The following is a 6868-nucleotide window of genomic DNA, read 5'->3' on the forward strand; positions in this document are numbered from 1 at the left end:
ATGAACAGGAGAAAAAAAAACAAATTTTAATTCATGCACAGGTAGGCCTCGTAGAAATGGGATCTATGAGGTGACCAAAGCAGGCAGATTTCATACTTTTTAGACAAAAAATAAATTTGTGAGGAATTGACAATACACACTTAGGTTTTGGGTGCTCAATCAGTGAAAAATCTAAATAGAATTTGGGCTTGGGGTAGTGAATTTAAAAAGTAACAGCGTTTGTTTATACAGGCTTCTCAGCCTGATTTCCTTGTCTCTGGTGATAAGGATCTCTCTTTGCCTCCTGGTACAAAAAGGGTACCTTTCACATGGGAGATTTATTTCCTGTTTTCAGGGAGCGAGAGGGGGAATGTCAGAGTGTCCCTCTTGCACTGGCCATTTCTTAAGTAACTTTAATTCAAAATAATCAAATGTGCCATTGTGGCATATTTGGAGGCAGTCTGCCCTGGCTCCAACAACCTCAACCAGGAGGGTATGAGTCCCTTCCTTTCCCATTCTGAATGGAGAGGTCTGGCCACCTTGCTTCCCAGGAAGCCTCAGACCAGGTAGACCCCAGCAGCTTCCTATTAGAGGGGGAAGGAGCCGGATTTTGCAAGCCTCTTTCCTTGGAAGTCTGGCAGCAGTGGGACCAGAAGAACCAAAGAGGACCACTTTCTTCTCAGGAATTCTCTCAGAAAGTACTCTTTCTCCACACTCGTTTTTGGCTTATCTTGGAACCTCAGGAAAATCATAAATTAGAGCGCCATTCCCCTTCCAGGCTTCTCTCAAATAATTGAAACTATCACTGTCACAGCACTGCTGAATGAAAGAGCCAGAAGAGCCTTTCCACTTCCTGGCTCAACAGATATCAAATGACCCTACTGAGCACAAGGTACTGCATTAGCCTCTGGAGGGGACACTATGTCTACGTACACAAGAATGTTTACACTTCATGAAGGGAACATCACATGGTGCTAAGGAAATATTTACTGAATGAATGACTCCAAGAAAGAAACAGCAGGAGCAGAGTTCAGCCATCTGGTCAACTAAGCAGCTTCCTCCCCTGGCTCACTCCCACCTTTCTCCAGGTCATTCTCTACCCAACAGGCAAATATATGCTTTTAAATGTCACCTCCTCAGAGAAGCCTTTTCTGACCCCCTGCACAAGTAGATTGCCCTCTATTCTCTTTTACTGACATCTTTGTTTATTTTTCTTTGTAGTACTGATTCTCTTTAGTAATTACATACAGCACTGACTTGTTTAGACACCACCCACCCCATTATAAAGTCCAGAGACTAGAGGGAAGATCTGTTTTCCTTATCAGTATACCTCCTAGAGGACAGTAAGCGTTCAACAACTATTTATTATAAATGAATACATGACTTGTCTGAATATTGTATCATGTGCATTTGTTAGAACATAGGGTTTGTGAAGGGCCTCAAGTGCCAGGGTACTGGGGAATTTAGATTCTATGCACATGTAAGGGAGTTTCACCATCCAGTGGGAGACAACTGAAGATGTTCAGTCAGGTTTGTGGGGTGACTTTTTAAAATCAATCTGTTGCTATCTAGAAGAAAATTTAGAGTGGGAATTATGAAATATAGGCGACCATGTAGAAGGCTACTGAAACAACTTTGGGGGACTGGATTTGAACTGGATGCAATGCTTATGAAAAGGGTAATATAACAATAACCTTTAAACAGCAAGCAATACATATGGCTGGTTCACTTCTCTGTGTAGCAGGAGCTAGCGCAACATTGTAAAGCAACTCTAAATTTAAAAAAAATTTAAAAGCAACTCAATTAAAAAATATGTATTAAAAAAATAAAATAGGGCTTCCCTGGTGGTGCAGTGGTTGAGAGTCCGCCTGCTGATGCAGGGGACACAGGTTTGTGCCCCGGTCCAGGAGGATCCCACATGCCGCAGAGCGGCTAGGCCCGTGAGTCATGGCCACTGAGCCTGCGCGTCCGGAGCCTGTGCTCTGCAATGGGAGAGGCCACAACAGTGAGAGGCCCGTGAACCCAAAAATAATAATAATAAAAAAAACTAAAATAAAATAAAAACACAGCAAGCAAACTACTCGAAGATAAAGGAGAGTTATTATTTTATTGAGGAGGAGGATGATGGTGGCATTATGGTTAGGTTGAGATGGAGGAAGTCCTCATGATTTAAAGAAACAGCCTGAAAAAAAATTTTTTTAAGTATTTATTTATTTATTTGGCTGTGCCAGGTCTTAGTTGTGGCATGCAGGATCTTTAGCTGTGGCATGTGAAATTTTAGTTGTGGCATGTGGGATCTAGTTCCCTGACCAGGGATCAAACCCAGGCCTCCTGCAGTCGTACCGCTGAGTCTTAGCCACTGGACCACCAAGGAAGTCTCCTGAAAATTTTTGATTAAATGATATGATGATACAGTTATGCTGAGTTCTCTCAACAGAGTAGTTTTGTATGGTTATGTAAATGGAATCAAACAGTGACATGCATACATACAACGTAACACTTCAATACTGTTTATGCATCCCTAGGGATACTGTACGTGAACTGGAAGATAGCTGCTCTTGGATGTATTCCTAGAAGTGGGATTGCTGAATAAAGAGTATGAATATTAATAGAAATATTAATACATACCACACCCATACAGTGATATGAAAATTTTAGATCTTTGCAAGTTCAGTAGGTGAACAAAACCATATCCCATGATAGTTTTTATTTACATTTGTCTCATTTTATGAGAGGTTGGTCTCTTTTCATATGTTTAAAAGTCATTTGAGCCTCAGATATCCACTAAAAACTATTAGAAGTAATAAACAAGTTCAGCAAGGTTGTAGGATATAAAATCAATATACAAAAATCTATCTTTTCCTATACAGTAGCAATGGGTAAACCAAAAGTGAAATTAAGAAAACAATTCCTTTTATAATAGATTTCAAAAGAATAAAATAGGAATAATTTTAACAAAAGAAATGCAAAAATTATACTCTGAAAATTACCAGCGTTGAAAGAAATTAAAGAACTAGATAAGTTTGAAAGTATCTCATGTTCACAAACTGGAAGACAATATTTATAGATGGTAATACTCTCCAAATTGATCTACAGATTCAGTACAATCCTTATCAAAATCTCGATGACATTTTTGCAGAATTTGATAAGCTGATCCTAAAATTTGTGTACAAATTTAAGGAATCCAGAATAGCCAAAACAATACTAAAAAAGAAGAATAAAGCTTGAGGAATCACACTTCTCAATTTTAAAACTTACTACAAAGCTACAGTAATTAAGACAATATGGTATTTACATAAGCATAGATATATAGGGAATTCCTTGGTGGTGTTTAAATAAGCATAGATATATAGGGAATTCCCTGGTGGTTGAGTGGTTGGGACTCCGAGCTTTCACTGCCAAGGGCCCGGGTTCGATCCCTGGTTGGGGAACTAAGATCCCACAGGCCACTGTGTGGCAAAAAAAAAAAAGAAAAGAAAAGAAAAGAAATATAGATAGATGGAATAGAATTTAGAGTCCAGAAATAAGCCCTCACATTTACAATCAATTGATTTTCAACAGGGTACCAAGACAATTCAAAGGGTGCCAGGGTTTTCAACAAATGGTGCTCAGACAAATGTATATCCACATTTTAAAAAAAGAAGTTGAACTCCCATCTCACACTACATGTAAATATTAACTCAGAGGTATCAAAGACCTAAATGTAAAAATTATAAAATGCTGAGAAGAAAACATAGGTATAAGTCTTTGTGACATTAAATTAGACAATGGTTTCTAATTCTAACACCAAAAGCACAAGCAACAACAACAACAACAAAATAGGTAAACTAGTGATCCCCAAAATTAAATCTTTTGAGCTTCAAAGAACACCATCAAGAAAGTGAAAAGACAACCCACAGATTTGGAGAAAATATCTGCAAATCACATATCTGGAAAGGCACTTGTATAAAAACATACAAAGAACTTAGCAACACAATAATAAAACAACAAACAGCCCAATTAAAAATGGACCAAGGATCTGAATAGTTCTCCCAATAAGATAAGCAAATGGCCAATAAGCACAGGAAAAGTGTTCAATATCATCAACCAATGAAGGACCACATATTGTATGATCCCATATATATGAAATGTCCGAAATAGGCAAATCTGTAGAGACAGAAATTAGATTAGTTGTTGCCTGGGATGAGGGGATAGGAAGACTGAAGAGTGATGACTAAGGTGTGCAGAGTTTCCTCTGGGGGTAATGAAAATGTTCTAAAATTGATTATGATGATGGATCCATAACTATGGGAATTTACTAAACACCATTGAATTTTACACTTGAAAGGGGTGAATTATGTGTAAATGAATTAAATCTCAAAAGAAGCTCTTCAAAAATGAAACAGAAAACAATCATTCGATATTTATTTCTTGTGAATTGTCTTTGTCCATGGTCAATTCTTCTATTTGGATTTTTGTTTTATTTTTCTCCTTAATTTGTAGGAATTCTTTGCACCTTGAACAATACTAGCCTTCTGTCATATGTGTAGCAAAAAATTTACCCAATTTTTTATTTGGGTTTTTCTTTTGTTTGTGGTATTTTTTTTTTCCTTCAAAGACAATATGGTATTTACATAAGCATAGATATATAGGGAATTCCCTGGTGGTTAAGTGGTTGGGACTCCGAGCTTTCACTGCCAAGGGCTTGGGTTCAATCCCTGGTTGGACAATAAAACAGCCAGTTATTATACCAGCAAAGCAAGTTTATCTGGGAGCAGAAAACAACTGCAATTCAAGACACGCAACTATAGCAAACCACATTTAGGTCCAGCCTAAGGTGCTCATAGCCCATCTGTAGGCACAGTCATAGTAGTAATATCCCCAGAAGCCAGGAAAAATCTCCAATGTGCCTGAATTTAATGAACCAGATAGATCATTGTATCACCAATATCTGCCCTTAGCCCATTTTCAGTAAGATGAATTCTCTTGCTCGTGGGGTCCACGTGGAAAACAGCATGCTCAGAAATGGGGGTCTCCTCAGCGTGCTCTTTTCCCAGGACAGGAGCTTGCCAAGGCCCCAACAGTGAATCGTCAAATCTCATCAGTTTCACTTTGGAAAGGTCTTTGATTCCTCGGTCCACTTTCATTAAATGCCAGATTATAGAATCACGGTTATCTCCTTGCCTGATTTCAATTTTGGTTAAGAAGTGGCCATTGAATGGCTGAGAATTCACTAGGGAAGCTGATACACCAGGCTCTGTTCTAAAAACATTAAGTGGTTTCCCAGAACAGCAATCTTCCCTGACTTTATCTGCTTCAGAGGCACACTTGACTTCTGTGTGTTCTAGCTCAAGGGAATTTGGTCAGATAGACTCTATTCTCCATGAGCACTGCCTGTTCTTCAAATTCTAATTGCAAATCCAGAACACGAGGTCCCATCTTCTCCAGATTTTCCTTAATCATGGTGACAAATGGCATCACTTTCTTCATGTATTTCTTCAATTCTGGCAAATTGCCTAGTTCATTAGCATGACTTTGTTATCAGGCAATTTTCTACTGTTGGTCTCAAAGTGATTACGTAGAACTGACAGGGTGATGTGTTGCCAAGATGGATAGTTCTTCACCACATAGATGGTGCAATGTGAAGGCTTCTGAGGGGGCTGCTTGTCAGTCTTCTTCCCTTTAGCTGGTATCATATAGTTCTTGAGTCGCAGTCTAAGGTCATGTGCTACTTCCATGAGCTACTGTGAGGAACATATCAAGCTTTCATCCACAGGACCTGCCAGAGGCCATGAAGCATTCATAACTGAGTTGGGCTTTCCCAGGAGTGTCCAGATGTGCTCACACAAATGAGGACAGAATGGAGCCAAGAGAAGTGTCTGAACTTCAATAAACTGGAACACAAGGTCTTGGTGCATCCCTTCTATGACCAATTCACGGTACTTATCTTTTGCAGCCAGAAACTCAAAACCCCTGTTTTCAAAGCTTCTTTAAACATCATCTTTTCATAGTTTTGATCTGTTTTTATAATGCCTGCATTCATTTCACTGGCAAAAACTCTATCATTGAAGGTGTTGGCAGGACCACTTCTTAGGCTATCCCAGTTGACAACCATTTCTTTCACCCATTCCACCCAGGTGTACAGACGGAGAATACCTGCATCTGCCATGGTTTCTATAAAGTTAGCATCTTCAACAGTGTCACCAGCATCAGCTAGAGCCAAGCACATTCCATCGGCTGAATATTTGTCAAGAGCTTGGGTCAAAGTGAGGAAGTTGCCTGTGGAGTTTTGACATCAAAAGCCAGCAAAGAAGTGCAGCAAAGTAAGGAGAGGAAACATTTTGTTGAGGAGAAGGGAAAGTTGGGAGGGGCTGTTATAAACAAAAAGTCCACTAGAGCAGGGGTCCCCAACGCCCGGGCCACAAACTGGTACCGGTCCGTGTCCTGCTAGGAACAAGGCCTCACAGCAGGAGGTGAACGGCGGGTGAGTGAGCCATTCATCTGTATTTACAGCCACTCCCCATCACTCACATTACCACCTGATCTCTGCCTCCTGTCAGATCAGCCTCGGCATTAGATTCTCATAGGAGCATGAACCCTACTGTGATCTGCGCATGCGAAGGATCTTATGAGAATCTAATGCCTGATGATCTGAGGTGGAGCTGAGGTGGTGATGCTAGTGCTGGGGAGCGACTGCAAATACAGATCATCATTAGCAGAGAGGTTTGACTGCACAGAGCCCATAATAAATCAATTGCTTGCAGACTCATATCAAAACCCTATCAGTGAGTGGCAAGTGACAATTAAGCTGCATCTGGTGGCAGGCTTTAAGTCAGAATTTGACACTTATTTTAGTCTGCACGTGGCCCGCCCATTATTTTATTTACCACTTCCATCCGCGTCTCTTTCC

At 40.0% G+C, this 6868-nt stretch overlaps 1 pseudogene; it reads right to left on the reverse strand.

Moving 5' to 3' along the window:
- Window positions 1-4873: 4873 nt before the first annotated feature.
- Window positions 4874-6242, reverse strand: LOC132492130 (leucine--tRNA ligase, cytoplasmic-like; annotated as a pseudogene).
- Between the last annotated feature and the right edge of the window lie 626 nt (window positions 6243-6868).

This window comes from Mesoplodon densirostris, chromosome 6 (assembly GCF_025265405.1).
Source record: "Mesoplodon densirostris isolate mMesDen1 chromosome 6, mMesDen1 primary haplotype, whole genome shotgun sequence".
NCBI classification, from domain to species: domain Eukaryota; kingdom Metazoa; phylum Chordata; class Mammalia; order Artiodactyla; family Ziphiidae; genus Mesoplodon; species Mesoplodon densirostris.